The 24,042-nt window shown below is 41.7% G+C and overlaps 1 protein-coding gene across 2 annotated transcripts in view; it reads right to left on the reverse strand.

The window, feature by feature from the left end:
* The window catches only part of LOC148687419 (uncharacterized), a 110,154-nt gene that overhangs the window by 15,418 nt on the left and 70,694 nt on the right, over positions 1–24,042 (reverse strand). The window lies entirely within an intron of this gene.

A 24,042-nucleotide genomic window follows, 5' to 3' on the forward strand; every position in this document is an offset into this window, starting at 1 on the left:
TTGCTGCATTTCTTATCCCTCTGATCCCTACAATCCCACTATAGGAGGCTGCAGGGATCTTTTAAAGTGTTGTGTGGTTCTCAATAACACAATACATTGCTTAGTCTTTAAGCTGCCAAAATAATATGTCTTGTTTTTGCTGCACAAAGACTAATAATGCAACTCTGAAGATGTTATTGTAATGCTAATTCCTTCATACTTGACTTACTTCATACTTAAGTAAGTCAAGTATGAATTCCTTCATACTTGACTTACTTAGTTGGTCTTTAAGGTGCTACTGAAGGAATTTTTTTTATTATACTTGACCATGATTGTTTAAAGCAATTAAGCAATCACTGTTTCACTGCTTGTGCTATTAGAAAAGAAATATGTGTGTGTGAGAGAGGGGGGGGACTGTACAGTGGTACTTTGGTTGTTGAACTTAATCTGTTCTGGGAGTCCGTTCGACTCCCGGAACAATTTGAAAACCAAGGCATGGCTTTTGATTGCTGCAGGAGCTTCCTGTCCTTTTTTTTTTAAAACATAATTTTTATTGATTTTACAAATTACAAAAGATGGTACATACATATACACCTTTTCCACCTTCTTCCCACCCCCCTCCATGGGTCCTCCCCTGCCACAGAAGTATCCCACGCAGGTGAACAGTCAGAAGTGGTCCATTTTATGATTGGGTTTCTGTCCTCCTCCCCCTCCCCTGCCCCCGAAGCCCCCCCCTGCCACCAGGGAGCTCCAGTGAACCAGGGCAGTACGCAGGAGTTCATCCATCCAACCATCTATTGTCATACCAAAAAAAAAAGAAAATACAAAAAGAGAAAAAGAGAAAAAAGAGAAGGAAAAAAAAGACAAAAAGGAAAAAAGACAAAAAAAAATTCATCATAATTGTTAAATTCATAATTGTTAAACCATATTTTGTGGGCTTCCCCACCCTCCCCCCTTCCCCGGTTTTCCTCCCTTATTTATCATCTTCAACAGTTTCATAGTTCATATTTTATAACATACACCTTTATATCTTGTACCACTTTTAAACTAACTATTATCATTTTCGCCTATTGTCCAATCACTGAGAAATCAAACTCCCATTTTTTCTTCCCGTGCCTAATTTTTACCCCTCTATAGGCCTCCATATTTTCACCTTTTTCCAGAATCAATTCACTTTTTAAACCTATAATTATTCCCAAACTAACCTTACACCCCCCCCCGAGTACTGGCTCCACCCCACCAATCCAGCAAGTTCCATAGTCAGCAGTCCAGTTATAGTCCTATTAACCCATCCTTACAATCACAACTTCACTTTCCCTTCACCCCACCCCCTGTTTACAGTCTTTTGCCATCCAGGCCTCCATATCAGACCCCTGAGCTTCTTCTCTTCTCTGCTTAATTTTTCCTTCTTCCCTGTGGTCATTCTGGAGTTCCAGTAAGTCCAATCGTGCCCCCCTCGAAGGGGAGGCACTCCATCCAACTTTTTGTAGAGTAAAATCATCATTTTTTTCGTGATGGGCTTCATTTTGTGTTAAGTCATCACAGTCCTCATCATTGTCATTCTCACATTCGTCTTCTTCAGTTTCAAAAGCTTCATCTTCTAAGAAATCATATTCTGCCATCATCATCTGGAATTGTTGCTGTAACACTTGCCGTTGTGTCTCCTCTTGACATAGTTCTATTCTTGCTTCCCACATTAAGGTCAAAACAGTCCGCTGAAACTCAGGCGGGTACCTTTTTGTTGACATAGTTCAGTCCTGTCAAGGTCAAAACTTGTCACATGGGGTGGAATATAATCGCAGTCTATTTTCTCGACTCCATTTTAACAAGCTGGCTGCATTCTTAAAAATAAAGTTCGAACTCACATTTCAAAAGTATATAAACCAAAAAAGAATTTCCAAAAAGTCCAGAGATAAAGATAGAAATAGAATTTAACTATAAATCCTGATCAACTCACTGGATTGTCTGGGCTGCCGGCTCCCGAGGAACAGAAAGGTCTTTCTTAGTCTTAACTTCTTTCTGCAGGGCAATCACAACCACAGTCTCTCTCCCCTTTTACCCTGCATTTAGGGGAGATTCTCTTTGATGCCTTTGAGGAATCCTTTTAAGTTGAAATCTTCTGTTTACGGCTTCGGGTTTCTGTTTACTGTCTCTTATGTTACCGTAGGGGGGGGGGTGGCTTCCTCTTTTCCCCTCTCTCCCAGGTCCAAATTGTTGCCTTAATTTACATTCCAAAGAATCCAAATTACTCACAGTCTATTCATTTGCTGAATGTTCTTTGAAGAATTGGCCACCTCCACTTCCCAGACTCGCAGCTTCGCACTCTCAGAGCAGCAATGTCAGCCTGTCTGCCGCGGTTCACCTCCTCGCTCTCGGGGGCTTAAACAAAGCCGATCCGGGGAGGAGAGAGCCCGCTTTTGGCGCCGCCAGGCAAAATCTGTCCCCAAAAAGCTCGATTTGGGGCTTTTAAGGAGGTTTCGCTTCGCTGGAACGATTCCCTCCACCTCTGAAGCGCCGAGGTCCGCTCCGCTGTGCGGACCCCCGTCTGAGCAAGATGGCGTGGTCAACCGGAAGCCCATCAGGAGCTTCCTGTCCTTAATTGGAAGCAGCGTTGGACGTTTGACTTCCAAAAAGCTGTTTGACAACCAATTTAGCGTCCTTCACACTCACAGACGGGCGATGTTCCTCTGGCCTCATGAGGAGCCTCTTCAGTCGGGCTGGTGAGTGTGGGTCCAGCCCCCTAGGCCAGGTGGAAAGGGCCATGCAGGGAGCGGCCTTCAGACTCACAGCCAAGCGATGTTCCTCCGGCCTCATGAGGAGCCTCTTCAGTAGGGCTAGTTGTAGGAACGATTTTAGGATCGTGTTGGCAAACCACACAAAAGCATAATTAATAGTATTGCATTGGCAGGCCATGCAATACATTAATATAAAAGTACAGGTTTCTGGAAATAGGTTGAAGGGACATAGCAGGGCAGGAGGTCATGACAGATCCAGGGATAGCTGAGGTGGACCTTTCAGTTCTGGAAGAAACGGGTTTGAGCAAGAGAAGCAGGACAGAACCAGAGGGGTCATGCCCAAGTCAGAGGGAGAACAAGGGAAAGGTGGTAAGGTTCTGGAAAAACACCAGGAGTCACAAGATGGAGAGGAGGGGGATGTTTAAGGAGTAGGCATGTGACAGGAAGAGGTCTGAGGAGTATGTGAGGACCAGGCACTTCCTCTATGGCGGAGGTTTAGGGTGTTGGCAGGATGTGACATACCCAGGAATACCACCTCTCTTGGAGTTGTCCAATTGTCATTGGATGAAGGATGCACCTCTAGTTAATCATTGATAGTTCTGAAAATTTACAATAAATGGGGGTGCCTGATTTTGTTCTGGGCAACCTTCCGGATATATATTCTGTCTCCCACTGTGTTCTTTATCGCACGCTCCCCACGCTAGTGAGTGTGGGTCCAGCCCCCTAGGACAGGTGGAAAGGGCCTTGCGAGCAGCTGCCTTCATGCCCCACAGCCGGGCAATGTTCTTCCGGCCTCATGAGGAGCCTCTTCAGTGGGGCTGGTGAGTGCATAACTTCATCACCATACAGAAAATCATTTGGTGTCATGAGGATGTGGGCATTTTATCTTGGCATTTTTTAAACCTTGTCTAGCTGAGGCCTCCTAGACTAGGTGGAAAGGGCCATGCAGGACGATGTTTCTCTAGCCTCATGAGGAGCCTCTTCAGTGGGGCTGGTGAGTGTGGGCCCCGCACCCTAGGCCAGGTGGAAAGCCAACAAAATGATCCAGGGGATGGAGGGACTCAGTTCTGAACTTCACTGTTCATCACTACGAAGAAAAGACAGCAGTTGAGCCATATAATTATGCAGCTGCTTTTTCAAAGACAGCAATTTCTCCCATGGTTACGTCCCTCCCGCTTTCTCCAAAAGGCTAATTCACAGGTTGAAACCTCAGCTGGACAAGGTTTAAAAAAAATGCCAAGATAAAATGCCCAGATCCTCATGACTCCAAATGATTTTCTGTATGGTGACGAAGTCATGCTGGGCTGAGGCAGGGGCGTAGGAAGATAGGGGCAGTAGGCGTGGGCCGCCCTGAGCGGCGGGTTCCAAGGGGCGCCATCACGGGCACCCGCCGCCAAAATGTGCGCCCCGCCCCCAGAACCTGGGGAAGCTCCCCAGGAGGCATGCCACGGCCCTGGAACGCATGCCCCACCCCTCTGGGAGGCGCAACCCTGATCCGGAACGCATGACCTGCCCCTCCGGCAGGTGCACCCCGCCCCCAGAATGGGCGCCAGCCCCACCCCCGGTGTCGGAGCATGAAGCTCCGCCACTGGGCTGAGGCCACTTCTTTTCCTGTAGGGCTGCTGGCTATCTCATGTTTACAATCTTGAGTGGAACTAAGAACAATACAATTACACAAATATTACTCTGAACTCTTGCTAACCTTCACAAATTCTCCATCTATTCTGATGAACATGAACCCTGAATTTTCCAGAGGGTCCTTTTATTTAATTACTCCATTAAAACAGTGGTTCTTTGAATTAAGGCTGTCTCTCCCTGGGGGAGAGAATATAATAATCATGGGAGATTTGAACAGGGTGGTGTCAATAGAAATGGACAGAACACAAAGAGATAGAGCAATTAGATTAGGAAGACTTCCTCTTTCGTTCTTTCAATTAGTTGAGAATTTTGATTTACATGACACCTGGAGAATGAAAAACCCTAGTGTGAAAGACATTACACATTACTCGGATGCACAAAAATCAGGCGGGAGGATTGAGGCTATTTGGATATCAAGGAAATTAATGTTAAATTTAGAAAAAGCTGAGATATTAAATAAATCAATCTCTGATCATAACCCAGTAACAATACAAATAAAATTTAAGAACAATACCAAGGGGAAGTGGAGAATGAATGATGAGATATGGAGAGAAGAACAAAGGGTAATCAGAGCAAAGTTAATGAAAGTCAGGGAACTGATAAGAAAGCAATATGGGAAACGAGTAAGGCGTCTATGAGAGGGTTCAGAATACAACAAATGGGCAGGATAAGAAGGGGTGGGAAAGAAAAATATTAGGGAAATAAACGAACAAATAAGAGAAAAAGAGAAAGAATTAGTTAAGTTTTTTTAAAAAAGACGAAATTCTCTGCTGTTTATTTTGATACTCGAGACACTTCTAATAGCATTAAGAAAAGACAAATAAGAGGAATAAATTTGGGACCAACATGCTACAAAGTCAAAGCATTCGCTGATGACTTAATTATAATTACAGAAACACAAAAAAAAGTATTTCAAAAGCACTAATTAAAATGAAAGAATTCGTTAGAGTTTCCAGATTTAAATTAAACAAAGATAAATCCAAAATGTTCACAAAATATATGAGCGAAAAGGACAAGGAGAATTTAGGCAAGACAATAGGAATAAAAATAGAAAAAAGTTTAATTATTTGGGAATATGGATTATGAACAAAAATACGAATTTATTTAAAGATAACTATATTAAAAAATGGAAAGAAATTAAGGAGAGTTTGGAAAAATGGAATAAATTAAAATTGTCAATATGGGGGCAAGTTTCAATGATTAAAATGATAGTGCTACCGAAATTAATATTTCTTATTCAAAATATTCCAATAATTATAGGATTGAGTTATTTTAAAGATTGGCAAAAAGACCTAACTGACTTCATCTGGCAGGGGGGAAAGCCAGAATAAAAATGGAAATTTTGATAAGACCAAAAGAAACCGGAGGATTTGCACTCCCAGACTTGAGAAGGTATTACGAGGCAGCTTGTTGGAGCTGGCTTAAGGAATGGATACTCCTGAAAAACACCGAAATCTTTAGTTTAGAGGGTTGGGATAAAATATTCGGGTGGCATGGCTACCTGATGTATGGGAAAGTCCAAATGCACAAAGGGTTCAAAAACCATCTGTTAAGGAAAGCCTTGCTTGAGGTCTGGGAAAGAACTAAAGAGAAAATTATAGACAGAACACCCGGATGGGTATCCCCAGTAGGGTGGGTCATAAAAAACTTTTTTGGGAAAATGTTTCCTCCCTTGATCTTATATCAGGCGTATGGTATAAACATAGTCAAATTTCAAATTTGGGATAAATCGGTTAATATTTAGACCCTGCTCCTACAGATTGAAATTTTGCCTCACTATGAGTGATGAAAACATAGGAATTTGACTCATTTATTCTCAGTATGTTAAATTGTGAACTAATAAACATAAATTTTAGGTTTTATGTAGAGCAATAATAGTTGCATACTGTTATTTTCTGCAATATTTATTTATTTAAGATAAAACATGTTGATAATTTACATGAAATACCAATGGTTTTGAACAAATTATATGGAACAATTAAGCAAATGGTGTACTAAACGGGTAAACATGAACATTAAACAATAAAATACCACTCATATTATGTGTTGCGTCAAAACATCACATTATACTTAATCACTTAGGTATAAATTGTACAACTTGCAGCAGTTGCTTGTGATGGGACAAACACAAATATAGGTGCCCTGGGAGGAATTAACCATCTTATTGAAATAGACATTGGCCGGCCATTGCAATGGAATATTTGCCTCCTTCCTGCCAATGAACTGCCTCTACAACATCTCATGATTGAACTAGATGGACCCACATCTGGGGCTAACACCTTTTCAGGGCATATTGGGAAATTACTGCCCAGTGTCACCGATTTGCCAGTTGTTGAATATAAATGTTTAGGGAAGCTTTTAATATTTGATGGATTTCTGTATTTTAATGTTTTGTTGGAAGCCACCCAGAGTGGCTGGGGGAACCCGGCCAGATGGGCGGGGTATAAATAATAAATTATTATTATTATTATTATTATTATTATTATTATTATTATTGCTTTGCACAATCAGATTCAATCCCAGAAATGCCATAAGTAGTTTGGAAAAATCTGTCTACTGACAAAAAGTATTTGTGGCAAGTTACATCTGCACTCATCTCTGGAGAATTCAGCAGTGACTTACAGCTGCTCAGAATTGGCCCATGCAGCCATAGCAGGTGGCTCACTAGTGCCTGTCATATCTGCCGGCTGTATGGAACAAATGGTAAAATGGGAAGAAACTGACACATATGAGCCATCAATAATCAGGAACATGACAAACAATGAACTGTTAAATATTGTGACCACTCCATTAACAACTCCCAAATTCAAGTGCCATTTGCAAATGGTTGAACGTGCAGTGAAGGTGGTTACTTGAGCATCTAGGATAGTTATTGGAGAGAAAAGATGTGATGCTACCATCAAAACAACAATTAACAATCGCTCTAAATTCCCCAAACAAGACAAATAAGGACTTTGCACCAAAATAGATGTTTAGTATAAGGCATAAAAGCATATTTTTAGCATGATATAATATGGTGTACATGTACAATGTATAATATTGCATAAGGCATAATTTTATTAATTACACAAAATGTAAACATTTAGTACAATTTATACCTAAGTGATTAAGTATAATGTGATGTTTTGACGCAACACATAATATGAGTGGTGTTTTATTGTTTAATGTTTATGTTTACTTGTTTAGTACACCGTTTGCTTAATTGTTCCATATAATTTGTTCAAAACCATTAGTTTTTCATGTAAATTATCAACATGTTTTATCTTAAATAAATAAATATTGCAGAAAATAACAGTATGCAACTATTATTGCTCTACATAAAACCTAAAATTTATGTTTATTAGTTCACAATTTAACATACTGAGAATAAATGAGTCAAATTCCTAAGTTTTCATCACTCGTAGTGAGGCAAAATTTCAATCTGTACGAGCAGGGTCTAAATATTAACCGATTTATCCCAAATTTGAAATTTGACTATGTTTATACCATACGCCTGATATAAGATCAAGGGAGGAAACATTTTCCAAAAAAAGTTTTTTTATGACCCACCCTAATCCCCAGTAGAGGCAAACTCTATATTAAAACTTAATAATAAACAACCCTGGCCAACCTATAGAGAGGTGATAGAAGACAAGAACGGGAACATCATTTTAAAGGATTATGAGGAGCTAAAAACAATGGGGATAAGTTGGTTAGAATTTTTTCAACTAAAGGCAACACATGAAAAAGATATAAAAACCAGGGGAATTGGACCTAAAATAATCAAATTTGAAAAAGAAGTGCTTCAAAACATTGAAAAGACACTTGCTAAAATGTATAGATTATTAGGAAATACAGAATCAGAGGAAGGTACAAAGGGGAAATGGATATTAAAATGGGAAAAAGATCTGGGTTACAAAATAGAATATGAAAATTGGAAAAAATTCTGGATAAAAGGTATAAATTTTACTGCTTGCTTCGCCTTAAGAGAAAATCACATGAAGATGCACCACAGATGGTACCTGGTACCTGAAAGATTGGCAAAAATGAACAACTCATTTAGTAATAAATGCTGGAGGTGTAATGGCATGATTGGTAGTCTATTTCATATGTGGTGGTCATGCCCAATGATTAAAAAGTTTTGGGACCTAATTCACGAAGAGATTAAAAAACTAATAAAAACATCGTTTGTTCAGAAAGCTATTTATTAGGCATCCTAAATAAAAACATACCCAGTGAAAAAGTGAACATCTTCATGTACGCATCAACAGCTGTGAGACTATTAATAGCGAACAAATGGAAAAGGGCAAATATTCCAACAAAGGGGGAGTGGATCAATAAATTATGTGAATATTTAGAATTGACAGATATAATTCATCACAAATCTAAAGCTAAAATAATAAAAAATGGGAGTGTCTAAATGAATATTTAGGGAAACAAGGCCTGGGAGCAAAAATCTGGTTGTGTTTAGAATAACCTTGCAGGAATTGGAAAATCGGAGAACATAATATTCATGATGGAAAATAAATTAAAATGAAAAAAACAATAACCTTTCTGCATGCTGAGTTAACCACTGTATGGAGAAGCGGTGGAAGTCGCAAATGTTGTACAATGCTATTTTGCAATGTATTTCTCTTTTTCGTTTTCTTTTTGTTTGTTTTTTCTCTTCTTTTTCTTTTTCTCTGCTTTACCTCTATATTCCTTGTGTGGAGTAATTCCTTTCTTTTCTTTTTCTTTTTCCTTCTTTATGAAAATTGATGTATGATCACTTCGAATAATTGTCTATGATACAATCGGTTGTTATGTATTTTTCTTTCTTCTTTATTTGAGTATGTATGTTTCAATGGATTTTATGTATATTTTTATTTGAATTTATTAAGAAAGGATTTTTAAATTTCTCATCCCCTTGGAGAAACGACTCAGAAAAGATCTACCCAATGCAACATTGGGAGTGCAATCTGTAATTAATACAAACACCATAGACTTGAGGCAGGGACTGGATGGGTCAGGCTACATTGGAAGGAGACCTGCAGAATGCCTGGCTTCTCTGAGGGCATGTAATTATGGAGAAGGCTGAAAGATAATGAGGGCGGCTGTTGCCAGCTTTGGGAAACTGAGGGTGGTCTCCACTTGCCCCTTCCTGCCACTCATCTGCCACAAAGTTCCATGCCTCCTCCTTCATGCATAGCTGCCAAGTCTCCCGTTTTTCGCGGGAAACCCCCGTATTTAAATCTGTTTCCTGTTGGCAGCCCGGATCGTAAAATATCCCTTAAATCTCCCAGATTTTAAAGGAAGCAGCTCCTCTCCCTGAACCTTCCCCTCCCCTCCCTCTTCCCCAGAAGCAGCCGCTTGCAAAGGCACCATCTTCCCCGACCGAGCTAGCGAGCGAACAAGCCTTGACCTCCCTCTCTCCCCTCACCCCCAAAAAGCAGCCTCCTCCTTTTCCTTGCCTCAGCATGCGTTTCTGCATCTACTGCAGGGACGTCCAACAGCGTTCCAGTCTATCGTGGTCTCCTTTTCTTTGCTTTTGCCTAAGAGGCAAGAGCACCTGGCCCCGACCCCTCTCCCCTCCCTGCATTTTATCCTGATCTCTGGAACGGAAGACGGAGTTTTTGCTGTGAGGCCAATTGCTTTCACAGCGATCTTTGGGTGAGCGACTAATTCTTTCCCCCTTAAATTTTCCCAGAACACCCCCAAAACGGAACTAACTTTCCTCCCTGAACCCCAATAAAACAGGGCTTAAAATGGGGCACTCCCTCTCTCTTAAAAAGCTAAACAGCTTTGACCCGAACCCCTAAAAAACGGGGCTCTCTTCCCCCAAAAAAACAAGGGTAGATCACTGCCAGATTTTAATTGTCTGCACCAAGGAGGAGACAGGGGACATCCCTGAGGAGGAGGTCAGTTCCCCAACACAGGAGCCAGATGCATGGAGGAATGTGACTCATAGAAGTAGAAGCCCCAGGGATCGCTCTGAGTGCTTAGAACTACACAACCGTTTTGAAGTGCTCTCCGTTAATATGGAAGACGAAGAACAGACTCCATTTGAGGATCTCTCCCTCATCACAGTTGATGAATATGTAGACGAGCAGCAAAGTCAGTCCTCCGGGAATATGCAAGTAACCTTGGAAGGGACAGCACATGGAAGAATCCCGACCAAGCCCATGAAGAGGCGTGTAGTGGTGATAGGGGATTCCCTACTGAGGGGTACAGAAGCAGTGATCTGTGGGCCTGACAAGATATCTTGAGAGGTGTGCTGTCTACCCGGGGCCAAGATCAAAGATGTAACAGAACGGCTGCAAGGAATCATAAAACCCTCCGACAAATACCCCTTCCTTTTGATGCATGTGGGAACCAATGACACTGCAAGCCATAGCCTACAGAAGATCAAAAGTGATTATGAGGCCCTGGGCAGGAAGTTGAAGCAATTAAATGCACAAATTGTCATCTCATCTGTCCTCCCAGTTGAACGACATGGCCCAGGGAGAGAGAGAAAAATAGGGGAAGTGAACAACTGGCTTCGCAAATGGTGCAAACAGGAACGGTTTGGATTCTTAGATCACGGTCTGCAGCTTCTTGAAGATGGGCTTCTGGCAAGTGATGGGCTGCACCTCACAAAAGTTGGGAGGAATGTTTTTGCCATGAAACTCAAAAACCTCATCAGGAGGGCTTTAAACTGACTTATGTGGGGGAGGGAGACAGTGGTCCTGAAGGTAGGAGTCTATCAAGTTCTGAAGATGATCATCCAAATGTCAAGAACCAAATGAAGCAAAAAGCACGCAGACCTAATGGTGGGAGAAAAATATCCTTAAATAAGAGACATGTGGGAATGATCAATGGTCTTCAATGTCTGTATACTAATGCACAGAGCATGGGAAATAAACAAGATGAACTTGAGCTCTTGGTACAGCAAACTAAATACGACATAATAGGCATCACTGAAACCTGGTGGGATGAGTCTCATGATTGGAATGTAGAAATAGAGGGATACAATCTATTTCAGAGAAATAGACCAAACAGGAATGGAGGAGGAGTAGCGTTATATGTCAGGGATGTGTATACCTGTGAAGAGATCTGTGGGATGCAAAGGGTTAAGTGCAGTCAAATCACAACAATCCCTAGAGAGTCCACTTGGAGGACTGTGGGGGAACACATGACTAGCTTGGTTTCCTGTTCTTACACATGCAAATGAGTTGGGGAAGTGGCAGATAAATTCTGAAGGAAACAGCCATTTCCCTCTCTTGGACCAGACCTCTTGGACTACACACATCTTAGTGAGTCTCTCCCTCAAGGCTTCCAGCCTAGAGAGAGAGATGAGATGGAGTCTCACTTCTTATAAGTGAACTTCACAATGTATATATTACCTTTTAACTAAGCAAGTCTACCTCTTGAGTGTGCTGTACCTCGAGATGCTTGTAAGTAAACATCTTTTATACTTTTAAGAGCATTGTGTTGTGTTTTTTCTTTTAAGAGGGAAAAAGGGGAAATACCAGGAAAATACACTTTATTTTAGTGGCTTAAATCAAGCCAGCGCAAACGCTTTTCTGCTGTGTATTTTGATAAAGGGGAATGTTTTTACTCTGCTAAAGTTTGGTGCTTGCTAGCGCAAGCGGGGATAGGATATATTAAACAATATCTCCTCATCCACATTCCTGAACATTCCCACATAGGGTTATTGCGGCCCAGAGTTGCGTATTTTGTGTATTTTTGAAAGATTTTGAATTTTGGAAATTTTTGAAGTTTTAAGATGGCAAGCTCCAGTTTTGATAGTGAAGCAAGACCAAGTTTTATGCTGCTGGATGACAATAATTTTGTGCAGTGGAAGCAGCGCATTTTAGTTCATCTTGCTGCTAGGCATGTTCTGCAGGCCATTAAGGAAGAAAAGCCTACTGGAACCGATGCAGAAGCTTTAGCCAAGATAGAAGCTTGGAGTATTAAAAATGATGAAGCCAAGCACATAATTTTGAGCAGTTTGAGGAATGAGCATCTATCGATGGTAAATTTTGAAGATGATGCATCTAAGATCCTAGAGGACATTGAACGCATTTATGCACAATCTACAGAGAGTTCCTATAGATACTTGTTGGATAAGTTACTCAAGTTGAAGATGAATTCTAGAGAAGAGTTTACAGAGCATTTTAAGAATTTTTCTGAGATTGTTCAAAGAATTGCCCTTACTCCTAGAGCCTTTGATGATGTGACTAAAGTAACGTTTATGCTTGCATCATTGGGACCTACGTTTGCTCCATTTAAAAGTATAATGGATCACACGAAAGATTTAAGTTTTAATGAGCTTATCAACCATTTAAGAGAGGAATGCAGAGATAGCCTTGATTCTCAAGAAAGGAATCCAAGGAGGAAGGATAGCAGCTATGCATCCAAGCATTTTGGAAAGTCCAGAGAGACATCTAGAGAAATAATTTGTTTTAAATGCAATGGGAAAAACCACATAGCAAGGAACTGCAAGGGTTCAAATGGGGATAAAGTTGAATCCCACCCCTCAAAACCACAAGGCGTTAAGAAGGGGAGTCGTGAGCAAACCATGTTGATGCAGGAGAGGAGTCTAGCTGTCCAGAATCGTGAAAATAAGCGCAATAAGTGGATTCTTGACAGTGGAGCGAGTTCTCATTTCTGTTATGAAAAGGAGTATTTTAATGAGATTAATGGGGATGAAGCCTCTGAAATTGAGATTGCTGATGGCAACATTGTAAAGGCAATTGGTGCAGGAACTGTGAATTTGAAATTCAACGTAGATCATGAAACAATTAATACTAAGATAACTGAAGTTAAGTTTGCACCAAAGCTTAATTGCAACTTACTCAGCGTGTCCAGTTTGGACAGGAAAGGATTTAAAATTACATTTGAAAAAGGGCAATGTATTGTGACTAAGCATGATGAAGTTTGTGCTCAGGGCACACTAAAGGATGGTGTATATGAGCTTAATGTTTCAGAGAACCAGCAGAACCAGTCTGCAAAGGTGGCGCAACCAAGTCAAAAGGACGAAGGAAGTCTGGAACTCTGGCACAAGAGACTTGGACACAGAGACACCAACGTTATTCTGGAACTACAGAAAGGTGATCTTGTGAGAGGTCTGCAGGTAAAGCAAAGCAACACAAATACACCAACATCAAAATGTATTACTTGTGTTAGTGAGAAAGCAACTAAACCTTCTTTCCCACGTTGTGCAGAGAAGAGAAGCACTAAAGTATTGGACATTGTCCATACAGATCTATGTGGACCAATGAATGTATCTTCTCTAGGAGGTAATAAATATATTTTGATATTTTTGGACGATTTCTCGAGATTCTGCGTAGCATACTTTATCAAGGAGAAGAGTGAGACAGTGGAATTGTTCAGGGACTATCTTAACATGGTCAAGAACAAGTTCCAGCGAGCCCCTTCCATTTTAATGTCCGATAATGGTGGGGAATTTTGTTCACATGAGATGCAGGCCGTCATGGCTAGGGAAGGCATATCACACGTGACCACAGTTGCCTACACACCCCAACAAAACTCAATTGCAGAGAGGAAATTTAGATCCATTTTGGAAATGACAAGGTGCATGCTAAAGGAAGCTAACTTGTCACACAGGCTGTGGGGTGAAGCGGCTCGTTGCTCAGTCTATCTTCAGAACAGACTGCCCACAAAAGGCGCAGAGCGCACACCATTTGAACTTTGGCATGGAAAAGCCCCAAATTTGTCACATATACGTGTATTTGGAAGTTTGTGCTACTATCATGTGCCCAAGGAGCACAGACACAAACTTGATTCCAGAGCGAAGGCAGGGATCCTAGTTGGGTATTCTTCTGGAGGAAAAGGATATAGAGTCTTGGATCCGCAAACTGGCAAGACAAGTTCGCAGCATGTAATTTACTTCGATGAGCAAGGCAAAGTTGATACAAAGGACACTGCCATTGATTGTTCCAAGGAGCCACAGGATGAGGAATTTGTGATTTTTCCTTTTCAACCAATACAAAGTACTAATCCAACTTCTAGTGTCGTAGCACCCCCTATAGGTGACACCCGAGAAGACGTGGAGGTCCAGGCCCCTGGCAGCACCAGAGACGAAGATGATGAGGAGCAGCTGTATGGGGATATGCCACTGCTGGAGGAGGATGAGGAAGCTGATGCGGTCAAAAGACCAGAGGAACCTTCCAAATGGGAAGAGATAGAGAGGATGCCACCAGATGAAGCCAGTCTCTGGAGGAAAGCTGCTCAGGAGGAGATAGATGCACTTCATCGGAACAGGACCTGGACACTCACAGAACTACCTCCTGGTAAGGAAGCAATTGGAAGTAAATGGGTGTTCAAGGTTAAAAAGGGTTCAGAAGGGGAGGTGCAACGCTACAAAGCTAGGCTTGTGGCACAAGGTTTTTCCCAGAAGTATGGAGAGGATTACGATCAAGTGTTTGCACCGACAGTTCGATACAGCAGTGTCAGACTACTTTTAAGTATTGCAGCATCTAAGCAAATGTCGGTTTACCATATTGACATTGCGACAGCCTTTCTTCACGGTGAAATTTCTGAGCAGATTTATATGAAGCAGCCCAAAGGTTTCATTAAACCAAATGAGGCACATCTAGTGTGCAAGCTGCAGAAAGGACTTTATGGTTTGAAGCAAACAGCGAGGGCTTGGAACCAGAAACTTCATGAGATGCTGGTGCAGCTTGGGTACAAGCAAGGGACTGCTGATAAGTGCTTGTACACCAAACAAAGGGATGGACAGTTTTCGTACATTTTAGCCTTTGTTGACGACCTTTTAATTTCTACGTCAAATGAGAAAGATTATAAAGACATAGTCAAACACCTCAACAGGGAAGTAGAGGTCAAGGAACTAGGAAAAGTGAAATACTACTTGGGAATTCAAGTTGAGAGAGAAGAGGATGGATCGTTCTTACTCAGCCAAAGGCAAAAGATAACTGAACTGATTGAAAGCATGCAGATGCAAGACGCACACCCAGTTGCGACACCGATTGCCACAGACTTCTTGAAGAATCAACAAGGTTCGAAGTTGCTGCCAAACAACACGCAATACAGGTCAGCGATCGGCAAACTTTTGTATTTGGTTACCACATGCAGACCTGACCTGGCAAGTGCAGTGGGGATCCTAAGTAGGAAAGTAAGTTGTCCCACTGAGCATGATTGGGCTGGAGTTAAGAGGGTTGTTTGTTATCTAAAGGGAACCATGGACTGTAAATTAAAACTGCCAGCTGTCAGAGACCCTAAACTGCTTGGGTACACTGATGCGGATTGGGCTGGGGACAATAAGGATTATAAATCCACAAGTGGCTATGTTTTTATGTATGGGGATGGAGCTATTGCATGGGGCAGCTATAAACAGAAATGTGTAGCTTTATCGTCCACAGAATCTGAGTACATTGCGGCTTCAGAAGCTTGCAGAGAGATCCCCTGGCTGGATCAGCTCCTGAAGGACTTTGGCGTGCCAAGGACGGGACCTGTCAGCTTGATGGAGGACAATCAGAGCAGTATGAAGCTGACACAAAGTGAAAAGTTCCTTGCACGCACCAAACACATTGGGGTCAGGTACCACTACATACGCCAGGTGATCGAGGATGGACTTGTTGAAATGTGTTACTGCAACACTGACCAGATGACTGCAGATGTCCTAACAAAGCCCCTGCCAAGAGAGAAGTTCCAGGATCTTCGTGGCAAGCTGGGACTCTTGGGTGGTTGATTAAAGTTGTTTATGTATGTTTTTGTGTATGTTGTGAATTGCCTGAGAAGGGGTTTGTGGGATGCAAAGGGTTAAGTGCAGTCAAATCACAACAATCCCTAGAGAGTCCACTTGGAGGACTGTGGGGGAACACATGACTAGCTTGGTTTCCTGTTCTTACACATGCAAATAAGTTGGGGAAGTGGCAGATAAATTCTGAAGGAAACAGCCATTTCCCTCTCTTGGACCAGACCTCTTGGACTACACACATCTTAGTGAGTCTCTCCCTCAAGGCTTCCAGCCTAGAGAGAGAGATGAGATGGAGTCTCACTTCTTATAAGTGAACTTCACAATGTATATATTACCTTTTAACTAAGCAAGTCTACCTCTTGAGTGTGCTGTACCTCGAGATGCTTGTAAGTAAACATCTTTTGTACTTTTAAGAGCATTGTGTTGTGTCTTTTCTTTTAAGAGGGAAAAAGGGGAAATACCAGGAAAATAAACTTTATTTTAGTGGCTTAAATCAAGCCAGCGCAAACGCTTTTCTGCTGTGTATTTTGAAAAAGGGGAATGTTTTTACTCTGCTAAAGTTTGGTGCTTGCTAGCGCAAGCGGGGATAGGATATATTAAACAATATCTCCTCATCCACATTCCTGAACATTCCCACAAGATCCAGGATTTAAAACTTCAAAGCCAAGTTGAGAGTATCTGGGTCAAAATTAAGGGAGAGAAAAATAACAGTGATCTCATTGTGGGAGTTTACTATAGATCCCCAAGCCAAACTGAGGACACAGATGATGCCTTCCTGGAACAGATGACCAGGCATTCAAAAGGAGGTGAGATAGTAGTAATGGGGGATTTCAACTATCCTGATATTTGTTGGATGTCAAACTCAGCCAAGAGCATAAGGTCGAACAGATTCCTCACTGGCCTTGCAGACAATTTCATTGTCCAGAAAGTGGGAGAAGCAACAAGAGGATCAGCCATTTTAGATCTGGTCCTAACCAATAGTGATGACCTGGTTAGTGGGGTAGAAGTGGCAGGATCATTAGGTGGGAGTGATCATGCTCTTCTGGAGTTTATTGTTCAGCGGAAAGGAGCAACCAAGCATACTAAGACTCAAATCCTAGACTTTAAGAAAGCCGACTTCAGAAAACTTAGGGAAACGCTGGGTGAGATCCCATGGACAGAAATACTAAAAGGGAAGGGAGTTCATGATGGTGGGGAGTTTGTAAAAAGGGAGATATTAAAAGCACAACTTCAGGCAATACCAATGAGACGGAAACATGGAAGGTGCCTAAAGAAGCCAGGGTGGCTATCTAAAGAACTTTTACTTGAGTTAAGATTTAAAAGGGATATGCACAAAAAATGTAAAAGGGGGGGAAATCACCAGAGAGGAATTCAAACATATAGCCAGAGCGTGTAGAGACAAAGTCAGAAAAGCTAAAGCACAGAATGAACTCAGGCTCGCCAGAGAGGTTAAAAGCAACAAAAAGGGCTTTATGGGTATGTCCGTAGCAAAAGGAAGAACAAGGAAACAGTGGGGTCACTTAGAGGAGAAGATGGTGAAATGCAAACAGGGGACAGAGAAAGGGCAGAACTCCTCAATGCCTTCTTTGCCTCAGTCTTCTCCAAAAAAGAAAACAATGTCCGACCTGAAGAATATGGAGCAGATGATTCAGCAAGGGAAACACAGCCCAGAATAAGTAAGGAGGTAGTACAAGAATACTTGGCTAGTTTAGATGTATTCAAGTCTCCAGGGCCAGATGAACTACATCCAAGAGTATTAAAAGAACTGGCAGAGGTGATTTCAGAACCACTGGCAGTAATCTTTGAAAATTCCTGGAGAAGAGGCGGAGTTCCAGCAGACTGGAGGAGGGCAAATGTTGTCCCTATTTTCAAAAAGGGGAAAAGAGAGGACCCAAACAATTACCGCCCAGTCAGCCTGACATCAATACCAGGAAAGATTCTAGAGCAGATCATTAAGCAAACGGTCTGTGAGCACCTAGAAAGGAATGCTGTGATCACAAAAAGTCAGCATGAGTTTCTGAAAAATAAGTCATGTCAGACTAATCTGATCTCATTTTTTGACAGAATTACAAGCCTGGTAGATGAAGGGAACACTGTGGATGTAGCCTATCTTGATTTCAGCAAGGCCTTTGACAAGGTGCCCCATGATATTCTTGTAAAGAAGCTGGTAAAATGTGGGCTAGACAATGCTACCATTCAGTGGATTTGTAACTGGCTTACTGACCGAAGCCAAAGGGTGCTCATCAATGGCTCCTCCTCATCCTGGAGAGTAGTGACTAGTGGGGTGCCACAGGGTTCTGTCTTGGGCCCAATCTTATTCAACATCTTTATCAATGACTTGGATGATGGGCTTGAGAGCATCCTGAGCAAGTTTGCAGACGACACCAAATTGGGAGCGGTGGCTAATACCCCAGAGGACAGGATCACACTTCAAAATGACCTTAACAGATTAGGCAACTCGGCCAAAGCAAACAAGATGAATTTTAACAAGGAGAAATGTAAGGTACTACACTTGGGCAGAAAAAATGAAAGGCACACATACAGGATGGGAGACACCTGGCTTGAGAGCAGTACATGTGAAAAGGATCTAGGAGTCTTGGTAGACCACAAACTTGACATGAGTCAACAGTGTGATGCAGCAGCTAAAAAAGCCAATGCAATTCTGGGCTGCATCAATAGGAGTATAGCATCTAGATCTAGGGAAGTAATAGTACCACTGTATTCTGCTCTGGTCAGACCTCACCTGGATTACTGTGTCCAGTTCTGGGCACCACAGTTCAAGAAGGATATTGACAAACTGGAACGTGTCCAGAGGAGGGCAACCAAAATGGTCAAAGGCCTGGAAACGATGCCTTATGAGGAACGGCTTAGGGAGCTGGGTATGTTTAGCCTGGACAAGAGAAGGTTAAGGGGTGATATGATAGCCATGTTCAAATATATGAAAGGATGTCATATGGAGGAGGGAGAAAGATTGTTTTCTGCTGCTCCAGAGAAGCAGACACGGAGCAATGGATTCAAACTACAAGAAAGAAGATTCCACCTAAACATTAGGAAGAACTTCCTGACAGTAAGAGCTGTTCGGCAGTGGAATTTGCTACCAAGGAGTGTGGTGGAGTCTCCTTCTTTGGAGGTCTTTAAGCAGAGGCTTGACAGGCATATGTCAAGAATGCTTTGATGGTGTTTCCTGCTTGGCAGGGGGTTGGACTGGATGGCCCTTGTGGTCTCTTCCAACTCTATGATTCTATGATTCTTCTATGATTCTGATTCTGAAAGTAGATAGCAGTGCTTATCTTGCATCTCTTTTTCCTCGCTGTGCAGTGCTGTATATTCTGTGCAAAAAAGGAGGAATCTGGTGTGTGTGTGTGTGTGTGTGTGTGTGTGTGTGTGTGTGTGTGTGTGGGGTGATTTCCACATCCACCCTTTCGTATGTGCCATCATGTTCTTAGGGTGTGTTATGTGTGGTTGCTTTCGCCTACTGTTTAGACAGCCGTCCCTTTTAAGCTTCTGCATTGGCAAAATTCTGTTGCATAATAATAATAATAATAATAATAATAATAATAATAATAATAATAATAATTAATAATAAATAAATAAAGCAGGTGTTTTAACTCTCTCAAGTTCGTATTGTATTGTTTTTAATCATGGGGGGGGGAACACAACGTTTTGGCTACAGGTGCTATAGAGAAGAGTGATAAGCTTATTGATACGCATAAACTGCTACTTTCCAAACCGTGATCGATAAGCTTTTAAATCACAGTTATTTCCCTAAAAGCAGCGTTGTTGGAAATGTCCTTTGTGTACAGCCCAAAGACTTTAAAATAGAAAACTGGGAACCAGAAGCCTTGAGCTATTTTGTTGGCTGGAAGGGAGTCCTGGCTCTATTAAAACCTGTGGCAAAATTCCCATTTGACCTCATCTGTTTCAGTTTGGCCTTGGGAGAAAAAGCAGAGTGGAATCTTCCTTTTCCTTGTGGTGAGAGAGGGACTTGTGGGGCTCCAGACCAGGGGTCAGCAACCTTTTTCAGCTGTGGGCCAGTCCACCGTCCCTCAGAGCATGTGGTGGGCCGGATTATATTTTGAAAAAAATATATGAACACATTTCTATCCCCCACAAATAACCCAGAGGTGCATTTTAAATAAAAGGACACATTCTACTCATGTAAAAACACGCTGATTCCTGGAGCATCTGTGGGCCGGATTGAGAAGGCGATTGGGCTGCATCTGGCCCACGGGCCTTAGGTTGCCTACCCCTGCTGCAGACATTGGGAAGCTTTAATGATTTGCAGTTAATGGATGCCGTGTGTTGGAATTGAATGCTGAGTATTTAGTAGAAAAAGAGCAGTAGTAGTTTGGAAACATCCAAAAACGTTTTGTAATATCTTCTGAGAAGAGCTGAAAATTTCTTTGTTTAGGGTATCTGACAATAAACAAAACGAAAAGAAATGGTCAAAGCTGAATCAGGGGCTGAATCTGTTATGTTTAGCTACCACTTTAATGCAAGGTTGTTGGATGGACCATAGACTTCATATGTCTTAACATTTGAATCCTGATAGTTTGAGCGTATGTGCTCCCAGGTATATACGGTAGTAATAATAACAACAACAATAATAATAATTTATTATTTGTACCCTACCCATCTGGCTGGGTTTCCCCAGCCACTCTGGGCGACTTCCAGAAGGATATTAAAATACAATAATTTTCTTGATTTACAGAGGTGTGTACAATGTCTCTCTCATATTTTTCACCTCTAACTTTTTAACAAATCAGTTTAGGTTATTGAGACATTGGGAAGAAAAGGGGGGAAGAGGAGGGTGGGATGGGGAGATGGATGGGGGTGGTGTCCATTCTGAAGGTGGGGAAAGATGATGGTGTGTAGCCTGGTGTAAAATAATTTGTAGCCGGGGGGGGGGGGGCGTTACCGCAGCGTGGACTGTCCCTGAGAATCGTAGACTGTCCCTGGGACAGGTGAGGGTGCTGATCCCTTCTTTTCTAATCCGAAACTTGGCAGCTATGCCTTCCTGGAAGAACAGAGTTGTGAAACCATCAGGCAGAATTCGAAAGAAACACGCAAGCAGAGGTTGATTGGCAATAGCAGTCAAACACCTGACTACTTTTTGATTCAGTGTATGAAATTTAGCTCCCTTGGCACCCAATTCCTTGTCTGGGCTCAGGTCCCATGGCTCCCAAACTCACTGTCATCGAACTTTCCCACCAACAGCCCACATTGCCACAGGGCTAAATGAGGTTTTCCCTTCAGGGCTTGCTTCCCAGCTCTGTAGTGTGGGTGCAACAAATAAGGGGGCTTTCCCTCTAGAGTTGTGCTTTGTCCCCCTGCCTCCATGGATTTTCTCTTTGGGTCTCATGGGATCAGCCATTTTATCAGACAGTCTCTCTTGGAGAAATAAGAAGCAAAGCTCTTTCCGTCAGCATTGCCAGTGCCACTGCCCCAGCCAGGCACCTCCTTACTCTGTACTGTGTGCCAGCTGGTCATTATAAGAACAACTGTTTAAGAATTAGTGCCTGAGATTGATTTCCCCCTCTTCCCTCCCAGTCCCTTTCCCTTTGTGTGTTGTGGATTTGCTGATTTGCATTTAGATAGCAAGCTGGTTTGTATGGGATGTTAGGGGAGGGTAGTACCTCTGGTAGGGGACACATTGTGTTCTTTCTGGGATTGTTTGTCCCCCTTTGGTCCCCACCCTGCACTCAGCTTTCACCTGTGGCTTCTAGAAGCTGTTGGCATGCAACAACAGCCGGACTCCAGGAATTTTGTTTGAATGACTGGCTAAACTGGGTGAGGTTAGCCGATGGGTATCAAACCCTTGGTGGGAATAGGGACTTGTTCTGCATGCAAGGACAGGCTCTGGTGGACTGAGAAGACGAGACCAGGAGTCGGTCCTATGGTTAAGATGGTGGTTTCTGCATGTGCTGTAGAAGGAAGTGAGCTCATCCACCTGGGAAGGGAGCCCATGTGGGAGAAGGACAACTCTGATCCTAAACCTCCGCTGCCTTGAGTGATATATTTGGGAGAAGAAAAGGCTAATCTGGAGTGGAATCCCTAAGACAGGTGGATGGCGCCTTGCGCACCTCCACCTGGCAACTACTGCAGCCAAGTTGGTGCCAAATGTATTGCTTTCTGTTCCTTTCAACCACATCAGCAAGGTCAAGAGGGGAGTCTTGTTGCTTGGGCAGCCCAGGACCTCCAGACACACTGCCCACGTCCCAGGGAGGTCACTTTGGTGCTTCTAATGCAGCCATTTGGAGGTGCACTCCATTGTCTCGAGACAGACAGATGCCAGCAAGGATAGCCGCTCTGGTGAGTAACAAATTCTCAAAATTAAATTTTTTAAAAATCCATTTCAAATTTGTGATATGACAAACACTGACAGCCTTAATTTATTTTTATTTTTTATTTTTAACTTTTTTAAAAAATCTTTTATTAATAAATTCAAATAAAAATATACATAAAATCCATTGAAGCATACATACTCAAATAAAGAAGAAAGAAAAATACATAACAACCGATTGTATCATAGACAATTATTCAAAGTGATCATACATCAGTTTTCATAAAGAAGGAAAAAGAAAAAGAAAAGAAAGGAATTACTCCACACAAGGAATATAGAGGTAAAGCAGAGAAAAAGAAAAAGAAGAAGAAAAAAACGGAAAGAAAATGAAAAAGAGAAATACATTGCAAAATAGCATTGTACAACATTTGTGACTTCCACCACTTCTCCATACAGTGGTTAACTCAGCATGCATAAAAGTAATCTGTCTTTTTATTATTATTTTCATTTTAATTTATTTTCCATCATGAATATTATGTTCTCCGATTTTCCAATTCCTGCAAGGTTATTCTAAACACAACCAGATTTTTGCTCCCAGGCCTTGTTTCCCTAAATATTCATTTAGACACTCCCATTGTGTTTTTATTTATTTTAGCTTTAGATTTGTGATGAATTATATCTGTCAATTTTGCTAATTCTAAATATTCACATAATTTATCGATCCACTCCCCCTTTGTTGGAATATTTGCCCTTTTCCATTTGTTCGCTATTAATAGTCTCACAGCTGTTGATGCGTACATGAAGATGTTCACTTTTTCACTGGGTATGTTTTTATTTAGGATGCCTAATAAATACCTTTCTGCTTTATTAACAAACGATGTTTTTATTTGTTTTTTAATCTCTTCGTGAATTAGGTCCCAAAACTTTTTAATCATTGGGCATGACCACCACATATGAAATAGACTACCAATCATGCCATTACACCTCCAGCATTTATTACTAAATGAGTTGTTCATTTTTGCCAATCTTTCAGGTACCAGGTACCATCTGTGGTGCATCTTCATGTGATTTTCTCTTAAGGCGAAGCAAGCAGTAAAATTTATACCTTTTGTCCAGAATTTTTTCCAATTTTCATATTCTATTTCATAACCCAGATCTTGTTCCCATTTTAATATCCATTTCCCCTTTGTACCTTCCTCTGATTCTGTATTTCCTAATAATCTATACATTTTAGCAAGTGTCTTTTCAATGTTTTGAAGCACTTCTTTTTCAAATTTGATTACTTTAGGTCCAATTCCCCCGGTTTTTATATCTTTTTCATGTGTTGCCTTTAGTTGAAAAAATTCTAACCAACTTATCCCCATTGTTTTTAGCTCCTCGTAATCCTTTAAAATGATGTTCCCGTTCTTGTCTTCTATCACCTCTCTATAGGTTGGCCAGGGTTGTTTATTATTAAGTTTTAACGTAGAGTTTGCCTCTACTGGGGATACCCATCCGGGTGTTTTGTCTATAATTTTCTCTTTAGTTCTTTCCCAGACCTCAAGCCAGGCTTTCCTTAACAGATGGTTTTTGAACCCTTTGTGCATTTGGACTTTCCCATACATCAGGTAGCCATGCCACCCGAATATTTTATCCCAACCCTCTAAACTTAAGATTACGGTGTTTTTCAGGAGTATCCATTCCTTAAGCCAGCTCCAACAAGCTGCCTCGTAATACCTTCTCAAGTC

Source organism: Zootoca vivipara, chromosome Z1 (genome assembly GCF_965207765.1).
Source record: "Zootoca vivipara chromosome Z1, rZooViv2.hap1.1, whole genome shotgun sequence".
In the NCBI taxonomy this organism is placed as follows: domain Eukaryota; kingdom Metazoa; phylum Chordata; class Lepidosauria; order Squamata; family Lacertidae; genus Zootoca; species Zootoca vivipara.